Source organism: Trachypithecus francoisi, unplaced genomic scaffold (genome assembly GCF_009764315.1).
Source record: "Trachypithecus francoisi isolate TF-2019V2 unplaced genomic scaffold, Tfra_2.0 Contig01185, whole genome shotgun sequence".
Lineage (NCBI taxonomy): Eukaryota > Metazoa > Chordata > Mammalia > Primates > Cercopithecidae > Trachypithecus > Trachypithecus francoisi.
Window position 1 is genome coordinate 4548 of NW_022681213.1, and position 14201 is coordinate 18748.

The 14201-nt window shown below is 49.2% G+C and overlaps 1 long non-coding RNA gene across 1 annotated transcript; it reads right to left on the minus strand.

Annotated features, from left to right (window-relative positions):
* Window positions 1–5011: 5011 nt before the first annotated feature.
* Window positions 5012–11044, minus strand: LOC117091320. Its single transcript, XR_004440398.1, has 3 exons — window positions 11034–11044; window positions 7088–7091; window positions 5012–5186 (listed from the first exon to the last, which is right to left on the minus strand). It is a non-coding gene; the product is annotated as an uncharacterized LOC117091320 (long non-coding RNA).
* Between the last annotated feature and the right edge of the window lie 3157 nt (window positions 11045–14201).

A 14201-nucleotide genomic window follows, 5' to 3' on the forward strand; every position in this document is an offset into this window, starting at 1 on the left:
CTGTGCCCCACGGCCAGACAGGGAAGCCAGCTGGGCAGATCTGCCTGCCTGGACAGGAGACCGGGAAAATCCAGCAGCTGTTTCAGCTCCTGCCCTGCAGACATGGAGGCTCGGCTCTGGCAAAGTGTGGGTCCTGGCAGGGTGGGCGCTCAGGGGACTTACCCAGAGTGATGCTGAGTGCTAGGGCCATGTGGGCAAATTCCAAACCCTCCTGGGCCTCCTCCAGCATTGCCAGCAGTGCCACCGGCTTGTTGCACAGCTGCGGCTCACCTTGTAGTTGCCCGTAGTCACTGCCAGGGGCAGGACCCGGTCCTACCACACAGGCAGGTGGGGTCAGGCTTCCCACAGCACCCACCTTGCCCAGCGCCGTCCTCAGAGCTCAAACATGTGCTTGGAGCTTCCCACGCCCCAGTTACCCGTGCACCTCCACAGAGCTCTGTGCTCTGGGATAACGCAAGGTTCAGACACCCAAGTTGGGGGCTGAAGAGTCATCTGACGCCCATCCAGCTACACCTGGCAGCCTCAGACCAGCCTCTCCCACCAGGGCACCGGGGGTCTGACTGGGGGGAGCCAGCACTCTTCTCTGCTCTAAAAACACATTTTTCTGTGCCCAGAACTGAGCCACACCTTGAGCTCAGAGGAAAGGAGAAGCCGTCCCCGTTTCGGGGTGCATGCAGATCTGGGCCCTGGCCCTGGGTCTCCCACTGACATGCTGTGTGTCCTTGACACGTCCCTGTGCCTCTCTGAGCCTCAGCTTCCTCATCTGGAAGATGGGGACAGGACTTCCCGCTCATGGTTGCTTGAGATCATCAGGTGCAAAGGGTAGAGCCACTGTCATGTCCAGACCCGAGCGTTTGTCCCTGGCAGGGGCATGGTCAATATCATTCCCGGTGAGATCACTAGGCAAGGGTAGGGCCATAGTCATGTCCAGGCCCCAAGCGTTTGTCCCGGGCAGGGGCACTGTCAGTATCATTCCCGGTGAGACCACTGGGAAACTAAGCATGTGCATGGGTGGCCCTGCCTCCAGGTGGGAGGCCTCTGCCCTGCCACACCTGTGCCTCAGCCCTCCAGGTGGCCCCCCTGAGGCCCACCCACATCAGCCCACAGGCCAGCTCACCTGGTAGAAGGACACGGCTTTCTCCCTCTCCCAGGCCGCATTGAAGAAGATGTCTCCAGCTGCCTCAAACAGCTCCAGCCCCAGGTTGGGGTCGCCTGTGTACAGGACCACATTCTGTGCAACTTGAAAGGAGGCAGAAGTCCCCTCAACACCCACACCTGGTGAGGTGGCCACACCCACCTTCACCAGCCTCCTTCCTCTCACACACTGCAGGTACACCTGAGCATTTTTCAGACCTGTGCATTAGGGCTGCCCCACCACTGGCATGAGGACAATGAACTGATGCACCTGAGTGCCAGGAGGTGACTGAGCAGCTGCAGCCCAGGAGCCCGACACCTGTGAATCTTACCACCAGGGATAGCCCTAGCCCACTCCCCCTGCAGCACTCAAACAATCTCCGTGGCCCCCAGATTGCTGGCAGCCCATCACCTGGTTCCTTTCTGCGTTGCCACATCCCTGTCGCAGCTCAGGGCCACACATCAACAGTGTTTGTGGGTGGGCCTGGTCCCCTCTTGGCCATGAGCTCTTGATCCTTCTCCTCAGCTCAAGGAGGTATACAGCAGGTGCTCAATAATGAAAGCTTCACCAGGCTCGTGGGCTTTACAATTTGTTCCAGATCACACTGTTTGGGAAAGCCTCTGAAAACAGCCGCTATGATAGATTCATTTTGTAAGGAGATGTGCCACGTGTCGCTTGGAGCAAGTTCTTCTGTGTGTTAACTGAGTGGTCCCGTTCTTTGAGCATGTGCTGTATACCAGCAGGTGCTAGGCACTGTGAGGGGCCACACCTCTGCCCTCAGGAAAAAGATGCTGGCCACTGGGGGAGGATGTGAGGAAACCAGTTGGAGGGAGGGAAAAAGCACACAACAGGTGCTCAGCAGTGGCTTAAGAATGAGTAGATGGATGGATGAATGGATGAGCAGATGTATAGACACATGGATGGATGGATGGGTGTGTGGATAGATGAATGCTTGGATGGATGGATGGACAGATGGATGGATGGACAGATTGATGGATGGACGGATGGGTGGATGGATGTGTGGATGGATGGGTGGGTGCATGGTTGGAATGATGTGTGTATGTCTGTATGTATGGGTGAGTAGATAATGTATGGATGGGTGGAGGGTAGATGATGTATGTACATATGGATGGATAGATGGTGGATAGATGAATGTATGGATAAACAAATGGACAAACAGATGAATGGAGGGATGGATTAATAGATAGATTGGTGGGTGGATGGATGAATGATGCATGGATGGAAGAATAGGTGAGTGGATGGATAGGTGAAAGGATGGATGATGGAAGGATGGATGGATGTTGGATGGATGGATGAATAGATGGGTGGATGGATGATGGATGGATGGAAGGATGAACAGGTGAATGGATAGATGATGGAAGAATGGTTGGATGAATGGATGGACAGACGAACAGGTGGATGGATGGTGGCTGAATGGATGGATGAGAAAAGAATGGATGAATGATGAATGGACGGACGGATGGATGGATGGATGATGGATGGATGAATGGAAAGATGAACAGGTGAATGGATGGATGGATGATGGATGAATGGAAGGATGAGCAGGCGAGTGGATGAATGATGGAAGGATGGATGGATGAATGAACAGTTGAATGGATGGATGATGGAAGGGTGAATGGAAGGATGGATGGAAGGATGGATGGAAGGATGGATGAACAGGTGAACGGATGGATGGACGGGTGAATGGATGGATGATAAAAGGATGGATGATGAATGAATGGATGGATGGATGGGCAGGTGAATGGATGATCATGGATGGATGGAAGATGGTTGGATGGATAGAAGGATGAACAGCTGAATGTATGGATAATGGAAAGATGGATGGATGGACAAACAGGTGAATGGATGGATGAAGAGATGAACAGATGAAGGATGGATGGATGATGGATGGATAGAAGGATAAACAGTTGGATAGATGATGGAAAGATAGATGGAAGGATGGATGGATGGACGAACTGGTGAATGGATGGACCAACAAGTGAATGGATGGATGGACAGGTGAATGGATGGATGATAAAAGGATGGATGGATGGATGGAGGGATGGATGATGGGTGGATGGATGGATTGATGGATGTATGGGTGGGTGGAAAGACGAACAGGTGAACGAATGGATGATGGAAGGAGGATGGATGATGGATGGATGGATGGATGATGGAAGGACCCACAGGTGTATGTGAAGATGATGGAAGAATGGATGGATGGATGAATGGATAATGGATGGATGGATGGAAGGATGAACAGGTAACAGATAGATGATGGAAGGATGAATGATGGGTGGATGGACAGGTGAATGGATAGACGGTGATAGGGATGGATGAATGAATAGATGGATGATAAAGAATGGATGAATGATGGATGGATGAATGGACAGATGGATGGATGATGGATGGATGGATGATGGATGGATGGATGGAAGGATGAACAGGTAATAGATGTTGGAAGGATGAATGGATGGATGGATGGACAGAGAGTGAACAGCACAGAGGCCCTCCTGCCTCCCTTGCCACTCACCTGGATGTACAGGTCCACCAGCTCGCTCTGCCGCAGGATGTAGAAGCCCTTCCCTACTTGCAGCCAGGCATGCGCCTCCTCTTTCTTCTGGAGGTGAATGAGAATCCCTGGACTTTGTTTGGTGTAGTCCAGAGTGGATCTGCAGGTCCTGGAATCAGACACAGGTGTCAGAACAAGGGCTCTCATCCTCCTGGAACCAGTCTGCCTCTTCCCGTGGGTCTGGTGACAGATGAATCTGGAATGTGGGGACTTGGAATGGCCCTCTTGTGTGTGCAGTGTTGTGCCCTTCCCAGGCTGCTGGGAGGGCCAGGGTGAACACACATGGCATGGAAAAGATGAAGGACATCCTTCTGAGGGAATCGAGCATCATGCTGCCCTGTGGCAGGAGGAGTATGCTAGTCCATCTCCCCTGCCTCCCAGACATGGCCTGTGTCTTCTCCAGATGCACCAGGAGCCACTAGTGTTCAGAGGCTGTCTAGGCCGATGGTTCTCAAGGTGTGAAGGCATCACAGTCACTCGGAGGCCTGTCTGTATAGCTTGCTTGCCCTGCCCCCAGAGCTTCCGGCTCCACAGGCCTGGGGCAGGACCTAGAACTCCCACTTGCCACAAGCTCCTAGGAGACATAGATGCTGCTCTGCTGGTCCAAGGACTACACTTTGAGAAACATGGCTCCAGCACACTGGCCCATTTTCCTTCTGTGAACCTGAGGCCAAGACTGGAGCCAGTCCCGGGTCCCCATGGAATCTGGCTCCTCCTGCTCTCTCGGTAAGTCTGACACTAGAAGGGGTATGACTGCAGCAATGTCACCGGGAGCTGTGTGTGGGGTGGCCAGGGCCATGGTTACCCCACCAGGTCAGAATGCTCGGGGGAAACCGAGTGGGCCACCTATGGGATGTGAGACCTTGAAACCCTGCGCCCCAGGGAAGCAGGTGACACAACTGGCTCTGTCTTCTGTAGGAGAGAAGCCACAGGTGGCTGCTGTGGTCACATTTAAGGGGACAGATGAAGGCCAGGAGTGAAGACTCGGGGCAGGCAGAGGTCAGATGACAAAAGCCACCATAGTAGGAAGAACAGCCCAGAGTGCACGTACTGCCTCTGCTGGGGTTGAGATGACCTTTGACCCAACAAGAGAGGCTCAAGCTGGGACTCACGGGCCAGCAGCAGCCCTGGGACGACCCCAGGCCCACCAGCTCAAAGCATCTGATGTCAAGGAACCAAATGATCCAAAGGGAAGGGGCTGATGGGGCCCTGGGCCAGCTTCCCTGTGCCCTCTTCCTGCTCTGCCCCCAGCCCCTTTCCCCGCTCCCCACTCCCACCACTGCAAAGCCAGCCCTCACCGCTCGGTGCCCAGGGACAGGTAGAGCTGACTGATAGTCTCCAGGAACTGCTCCCCCAGCACTTTGTCGGTCACCTTGCAGGCCAGGGAGAGCTGGAGCTCGTGGTAGAGGACACACTGGGCCTCGCTGGGCATGACGACGCTGTAGAAGTAGCACAGCCGCTGGACGGCCCGCAGCCTGCCTGGGCAGAAGACAAAATGGAAGATGTCAGCCTCCCAGCATCGAAGCGAGGCTGGCTGGGCTCGGAGGCCCCTGCGCTGTGCTTGTCTCTTTCACACCTCTGTGAACCTGGGCCCCATAGGTGGGGAGCCTGAGCGCAGACAGGCCATGCACCTGTGCCAGGGCAGACGCCGAGCACACTGTGACATGGGCACAGCTTGGTGCAGATGCTCATGGTAGACGCCGGCCTTCTTTACAACTCCCAGGGCCAAGGTCCTAGCCAGGCTCGCCCCCTGTACCAGGCCATCTATTTCTGCTTCACAAAGCCCCTCTGCCCAGGACCAGGGCCGCCTTCAGCCTGAGTTGATGAGGCCAGGGGCACAAGTAGCCCCTGTCGCAGATGGAACCCTGAGAGAGCAAAGCCAAGTGTCATGTCTGCCACACTCAGCATCATGTTGGGAGAATGGGGTTCAAAGCCAGGCCCTGGCGTTCCCACACATGCTTCTCTCATGCAACCAGGCTCCAAACGCACACGCTCCCTGGCCTCTCCCAAAGTCAGAAGCGGTCTCAGCTTCCTCTACTGAGTCTGGCAAGAGAGAAAAGAGAAGCAATGAACACCCCCAGCCAGCACCTCTGGTCTTATGTCGGGTTGAGTTGGGTGTCGGTGTTGCAGGGTGAGAGCATTGCAGGGGGCAGGGGTTGTTGAAAGTATATCCTCTTCCCTCTTGGATCATGGGAACAACATCACTGGGGGGTGTATACTTTCTGGGATAGTGGGAGTAACATCGTCTTCTGTGCCTTGGAATATTAAGGACAATATCACGGGGGGAGCGTGTACATCTTCTGCAATATTGGAATAATATTATCCCCTCTCCCCCTGCATACTAGGAAAGATATCACAGAGTGGGTGTTCACCTCCTGCGATATGGGGATTAATACCATCTTCTCCCCTTCCGGATATCAGGAAGAGTATCACACGGGGTGTACAGTGTCTGCGATACTGGGAGTCATATCAACCTCTCAGACGTGGAATATGAAGAAGAATATCACAGGGTGGATGTTCACCCCCTGCCGTATTGGGAGTAATATCAGCCTCTCCTCTCCATGGATATTAGGAACAATATCCCAGGCTGGATGTACGCCTCCTGCTCTACGGGGAGTCATATCATCCTCTCCCTTCCAGGATATTAATAACAATAGCACAGGGCAGGGGAACACAGCCTGCGATACTGGAATTGTTATCATCCTCTCCCCCTCCGGATACTAGGAACCACATCACAGAAGGGCTGTGTCCAACCTGCGATATTGGGAGTAATAGCATAGGCTTCTTCCGTGAATATGAGGAGCAATATCACCGGGTGGCTGTCCGTTCATTGCTATGTTGGGAGTCATGTCATCCTCTATCCCCCTGGATATTAGGATCAGTGTCACAGGGTGAGTGTACACCTACTGCAATATTAAAACTAAAATCATGCTCTCTGTCCCTGGATATGAGGAACGACATCACAGGTAGGTGTACACCCTCTGCGGTATTAGGAGTAATAATATGATTAATTAGTAAACATCAATGATGGATTTTAATAATTATCAGGCTGGTCTCGAACTCTTGACCTCAGGTGATCTGCCCGCCTCAGCCTCCCAAAGTGCTGGAATTACAGGCATGAGCCACCACGCCCAGCCAACACTTCTTGACATCTCTTTTTAGACCTCAAATTTAGCATGACCAAAACACGTATTCGATAATCCCTGCTATTACCCACTCCTCCCATACTCTTCCCGATCCCAATAACAGCATCTCTCGTCTTCCAGTTACTCAGGCCAAAATCCTTGACATCATCCTTAAAACTTCTTTTTCTCTCTCTTGTCATCCAACCCATTTAAACTCTCCTTTCAAAATATATGCCAGACCTAACCACTTCTCACCTTCCTCATCATTTCCAACGAGGTCCAGCCCTCATCATAGCGCTCTGGGTTACTGCAAAAGCCTCCCAATCGCCAGGCACAGTGGCTCATGCCTGTAATCCCAAGCACTTTGGTAGGCCAAGGCAGGTGGATCATCAGACGTCAGGAGTTCAAGACCAGCCTGGAGAACGTGGTGAAACCCCTCTACTAAAAATACAAAAAATTAGCTGAGCATGGTGGTGGGTGCCTGTAATCCCAGCTATTCGGGAGGCTGAAGCAGGAGAATCACTTGAACTCAGAAGGCAGTGGTTAGAGTGAGCCGAGTTCGTGCCATTGCACTGCAACCTCGGTGACAAGAGTGAAACTCCATCTCAGAAGGTCCTTCCAGCAGCCTTGTGTGATCCCTTGAGTATACTTCTTCATACTGAGGTTTGAAACCAAAACTTTCCCAAGAACATCCAGCTAGTGTTAGAACCAGGATATGAGGGCTTCTGATTCCAGAACCAGTATTTGTACCACTATTCCACATGGGCCCCTCCAGGGATTTCTGCCTGATCTTAAAATGCAGACAGCAAATTCATCTCTCTACAGTCCTGGGGTTCCCTATAGACAAGAAGTAAAACTTCTAACAGAAAGCTTAGACTTATTTGGAAGGCTACCTGGGATATTTAAGTTAGTTTGTTCATGTTTTGGAAAGATTGTTCCAATGACAATGCAGGGCATGAAGTGTAGAAAGGATTCCATCATGAGGCAGAGAAACATTCGGTGGCCTTACAACAGTTCAAATGAGGCATGAGGCACAACCAGAAAGGACAGAGGGAAAATGCATGGAGAGAAATGCAAAATGAAGTCCACTCAGACCCAGGATGGAGAAAAGGGGATTAAAGATGATGGTGGTTTCTAGTTTGAAAGACGGATGAACAAGGATGTCATGAACTACTGCAGAGTGGTATCTGGGGCCTGAGTGCACCAGTGTGTTTAACCATTCACCTGCTGAGCAGTCACCGGGCTGTTTCCAGTTTCTAGCCTTTATAAATAATGCCGCTATGAACAGATACATAAAGGCTTTTGTGTGAACGTAAGTCTTCATTTCTCTGGGATAACTGCCCATGAATGTGAGTGCTGCATCCTATGGCAATTGCACGTTTAGTTTTTTAAGAAACTGTCAAGCTGTTTTCCAGAATGACTGTACCATCTTCCATTCCCACCAGCCAAGTGTGAGTGATCCCGTTTCCCCGCATCCTCACCAGCATTGGTCTTCTTACTAGTTTTTATTTTAGGCATTCTGATAGGTGTATAGTGACGTGGCTTTAGTGTGCATTTTTTTCTGACGGCTCATGATGTTGAACATCTTTTCATGTGCTTGTATGTTATCTGAAATGTCTCTTCAGGTCTTTTATTCATTTTCAAAGTAGATGATTTGGTTTCACTGCTGAATTTGGATAGTTCTTGATATATTATAGATATGAGTTCTTTATCAGACATGTGATTTGCAAATAGTTTCTCCTAGTCTCTAGCTCCTCTCTTCATCTTTATTTTCCATTTTCCATTTTAGTCCATGATCCATTTTGAGTAAATTTTTGTACGGGGTATGAGGTTTAGATCAGAGTTCAGGTTTTTTTCCTATGAATAATCAGGTAGCCAGTAACTTTTTTTAAGAGACAAGGTCTCACTCTGTCACCCAGGCTGGAAAGTAATGACAAGATCAGAGCTCACTGCCGCCTCAACTCCTGGGCTCAAGTTATCCTCCTGCCTCAGCCTCCTGGAGTAGCTGGGACCACAGGCAGGGGTCACCATGACCAGTTACTTTTTCAGTTTTTGTAGAGACAGGATCTTGTGCTATGTTACCCAGGCTGGTGTGGAACTCCTAGGCTAAAGTCATCATCCCACTTATATGGGGCCAGGCAGTGGCACATGCCTACAATCACAGCACTTTGGAAGGATGAAGCAGGAGAATCACTTGAACCCAGGAATTCCAGACCAGCCTGAGCAACAGAGGGAGGTCCTGTCTCTGCAAAAAAATTTAAACGTTAGCTGGGCATGGTGTTGTACACCTGTGGTCCCAGCTACTTGGGAGGCTGAAGTGGGAGGATCTCTCAAACCTACGACGCTGAGGCTGCAGTGAGCCATGATTGCACCACTCACTCCAGCCTGGGAGAAAGTGAGACCCTGTCTCCAAAAAAAAAGAAAAAAAAATGCTCGAGCATCATCCATATTAAAGACAGATATTGTCTTTTTGAAAATGTAATTACAGTTATATAATGGACATGTAAAATGTCCAGTTTGAAAGTTTGCAAAATATATAACTCTAAGTATTCTTACCTTAAAATTCTGATTCCTACCTAAGATATTGCATACTGTTTACATAAGTATCACAATGCCTGGACAACAACAAAAACTGTACGAGGGAGAAAAATGAGCATGTATGCCTATTAATTAAGGTATATTTCCCCCTTATTACATAAAAAAGTCATCACAGCAAACCCCTGTGACTGTATCTAAAGCAAGCCTACAGTTTTACCTCTCCGTATTATAAAATGCAAGGCTAAAATTCAAATACTAAACATTTCATAAACTAAGCATATCCGCCATCTCAAACATTTATCATTTCTTTGTGTTGGTAACATTCAACACCCTTCCTCTTATCTGGATCTATTCTTTTTTTTTTTTTTTTTGAGACAAAGCCTTGCTCTGTTGCCCAGGCTGGAGTGCAGTGGTGTGATCTCAGCTCACTGAACATCTGCTTCCCAGGTTCAAGCTATTCTCCTGCCTCGGCCTTTCTGGTAGCTGGGGTTACAGGCACCCACCACTATGCCCGGCTAATTTTTGTATTTTTAGTAGAGACAAGGTTTCACCACCTTGGCCAGGCTGCTCTCAAACTCCTGACCTCAGGTGATCCACCCACCTCAGCCTCCCAAAGTGCTAGGATTGCAGGCATGAGCCACCGGGCCCAGCCTGAAACTATATATTCTTGTTAACTATAGTCATCCTATGTTATAGAACACTAGAACTTATTCCTATCCAGCTATAATTTTGTATCCTTTCACAAATTTCTCCCTATCTCTCTTCCCCCACCTTTCTCACCCTCTAGGAGCCTCTGTCTACTTCCAACTTCCATGAGATCCACTCTTTTTTGCCCTCCACATAAGAGAACATGTGGTGTGTAACTTTCTGTCCCTGGCTTATTTCATAATATCTTCCAGTTCCATCCACGTTGCTGAGAATAACAGGACTTCATCCTGTCTTATGGCTGAATAGTACTCCACTGTGTATCAAGACCACATAGTCTCTATCCATCATCTGCTGTTGGACACGGAGGCTGGTTCCATGTCTTGGCTATGGTGAACAGTGCTGCAGGAAACACAGAGGTGCAGATGCCCCTCCGACACTGATTTCCTTTTCTTTGGGTATCTACACTGTAGTGGGACTGCTGGATCACACTGTAATTTCCTTTGCAGTTTTCTGAGGAACCTCCATACTGTTTGCCATAGTGGGTGCCCTAGCTTACTCTTACTCTTTTTCCTTTTTCTCTTCGAGACATAGTCTCACTGTGGCCCAGGCTGCAGTACAGTGGTGCGATCTCGGTTTGCTCAGTGTAGCATCCGCCTCCCGATTCCAGTGGTTCTCATGCCTTGGCCTGAGTAGCTGGGATTACGGGGTCCGTCACTGCACCGGGGACATTTTCGTATTTTTTAGTAGAGATGGGGTTTCACCACGTTGGCCAGGCTGGTCTTGAACTCCTGGCCTCAAGTGACCCGCCCACCTCAGCCGCCCAACAGTGCTGGGACTACAGGTGTGATCCACCGCTCCCAGCTAATTTTTGTGTTTTTAGTAAAGACGGGGTTTCACCACGTTGGCCAGGCTGGTTTCAAACTCCTGACCTCAGGTGATCTGCCCGCCTCGGCCTCCCAAAATGCTGGGATGTCAGCGTGCGCCCCGCGCCCAGCCAGCTGCTCTAGTGTACAACCCCTACAGTGTGGAAGAGCTCCTTTTCTCCATATCCTCGCCAGCACTTGTTATTTTTTGTCTTTTTGATAATACTCATCCTAACAAGTGAGATGATACCTCACGGTGGTTTTGATTGGCATTTCTCTGATTATAAGTGATACTGAGCATTTTTTTCACATATTTTTTGGCCATTTGTATGTCTTCTTTCAAGAAATGTCTGTTCGGTTGGGTGTGGTGACACAAACCTGTAAGTCCAGCACTCAGAACGCTAAGGCAGGAGGACAGCTTGAGCCTAGACCATCCTAGGCAGCATAGGGAAACCCTAGCTGAAAAAAAAAAAAAAAGAAGAAGAAGAAGATAAAAGAAATATGTGTGTCTGCTCAGCTTTTTGACCTCCAAAAATGAAGAGCCCATTTTGGAATCAGACAACCTGCCTGATTCAGAGACAATCTGTGTTTGGTTCTACTCTGCTACTTCCTATGTGACTTTGGGAAGTTCTCTTAGCCACTTTGAGCTCAACTTCTCCAACATTAACCAGGAATAAGTACCACCTGCCTCTGCTGGTGAACGCTGAGGACTCAAAGGAGAACCTCCACAAGGCCACTTGACAATGCCGCCTGGTGGAAGCCCCTCAATGCGGAGCTGGTAGGATCATCTGAAGCTAAGTACAACTTTCCTTTCCACTGTCCCAGGCTCACTCTGCATATGATTAGCAAGGAATAGTGAATAAAGGAAACCAAAATACTTGCTGAATTTTTAAAAAGAAATTTTTAAAAAGGGGGGGGTTGTGGAAAAATAGGAGGGAGAGGAGGGGAAGGAAAAGCAGCCGGTCACAAGTTCTAGTCCAGGGCTCATCCCCGGCCTCCTCACTCAGGCAATCACCAGTCCCCACCTCCTGGGGCGGGATACTTTCTCGGCTGGCTTCACCCACATGGAAGGCACTGCCACAGGTGTTCAGAAACCAGGAGCACCTTGAAATGGGCAATGTGCTTTGGGTAGGAGACCTACAATTTCCCCAAAGAAACCACGGTACAAAAGTGACCCACATAGGAGGTAACCAACGGCTGTAAATACTTGGGGCAAAAAGTGATGTCATACCTTCTGTACAGGAGACACACACCCAAATAAATCTTGCCAAAAGAGCAGAGAAAAAAATACAGGAGACATCCAGTGCCATTCTGTTACAGAAATATTTATATCCCAAAGCCAGGAACCTCTCTGGAACACTGTGTTTATTTCCACGTTTCATGGAAGATGTTTGAGTGCACTCACGTGGGTCTCAACAAACTTCCAGTCCCTGCTCTAAACCCTGTGGCTCCTCAGCAAAACCCAAAAACAAGTATCCGTTTTCCTTCCAAATGGGAAATTTCCTGACCTAGTGAAACCAGCATCAAATCTACTTATTATGAGATTAGCTGATTACAGGCGAAGCCCTCTAGTCCCAGGATGACTTCCCTCCTGCAGGAACGGGAAGGATGGGCATAGCACTGGCCTGCCAGACCACATCTCCAGGCAGTTTGAAACCATGGCTGCTCAGGTGAGCCATGATAAAAATCAAAACCAAGTCTCTCTGAAAAGTGTACATGTCAAGAGCCACACCTCGGACCAGACTCAGCAGAAATGGATGTTGCAAGGTTTGTTCAGAGACTTCCTCTCCATGCCCCCTCTCCCCGGGACCTCCCTCCTTGCACTAGCGGCCCAGGGCCAATGGAACGCTCCCTTGCTTCTAGCCCAGTGCATTTTCAGGAACAGCTCCTAGACTGTACCAGAGCCTGAAATGTATTCACTGAATGCACTATTTCTTCAAATGATCATAAATCACCTGACTATAACAACAATTGTTTTACAAGTGTTCTCTCTCTCTCAGGAATCGTGCCATGAGTTTCAGCAAGCAGCTTTGCTTCTCTCTACTGCAATTCTATCATGTGCAAAATGTTAACAATTACTGTGTTCACCCATAGCATTGTTGTAAAAAGCCTTAAGATCCACTTCATGTAGCCTGTCTGGAGCACAGACCCTGTCACATGGTAAATGCCCACTGAAGGTGAGTTATTTGTAGCTATTATTACCTGCCACTCCAGCGAACAAAAGGAGTCGATCAGGTCTCATCGTATCATCATGAAAGGATGTCCATGTAGACTGCTGAGTGGGAGTAGGGGACTCAGTGTTTCTCAGGTACTATTTTGGTTTTTACAAATTGTACATGTATATTTGTAGGTACACTGAAAAATTTCTGGAAGGAAATACACCCAGTGTTGACAGTGACTACCCCAAAGACACATTCATCCAAACACACAACAGAAAAACACTCACTATCTTTCTGTCTTCCATATCATTTGAACTATTTTCAATAAGCATCTATGGCTTTTGTAAAGGTTTTGAAAGGAATTTATTGCAATTTTCTCTGGAGAAAGAAGCAGGAGCATGAAAACGGTGGAAACGGAAGGTAAAATAAAATGGGATGAGTCCCAGCCAGGATCAGCAGGCACATGAACCACACACCTCTCACTACAACTCAACGCCAGCTCTCTCTTCTCTTGGTCACATGGTCCAAGATTTAGAGGTAAAATATTTATTGTGATCACATCAATCACACCAAGGAGTTTGGAACCACCGTTTCAAACTCCTCTGGTTCTGTGCACCTGCCCGGGACTGTTAGCTTTCCTCCTGTGTCTTTGGCTGGCCTATAATGCCCTAGTGGTGGAAATGCACCCTGACACTTAGCCACATCTCCACAACACTCAGCACTGCATAGAGACCAGGGCAGTGATGCCCACTCGAACTGTGATTCTACTTATAAAGCAAAGGACCAGGGACCAGATGTGACTTGTCTTTGGTAACTCACCAGCTGTTACTTGAACCAGAACAAAGCCAGGTCTCCTGATGCCCAGAAAAGACCTAGTCCCTATCCCACTAGAAACGTGGTGAAAATGTTTTGCTTGCTGTGAAAAGATGCACTACTGGAGAAGATGAATGCAACTTCTCATGGAGCCACTCAGCCCAGATCACCAGGAAACAGGACTGCCGGATGAGACACTCGGCCCAGATGACCAGGAAACAGGGCTGCCAGATGAGACACTAAGCCCCTCCACTAGAAAGGAAATCTGGCTGGGCAGTGGAGGGAAATTCACACAGGTTACCCCGGACCAACGGCAGCAACAGCATGAACAAAACAAAAAATACCTGA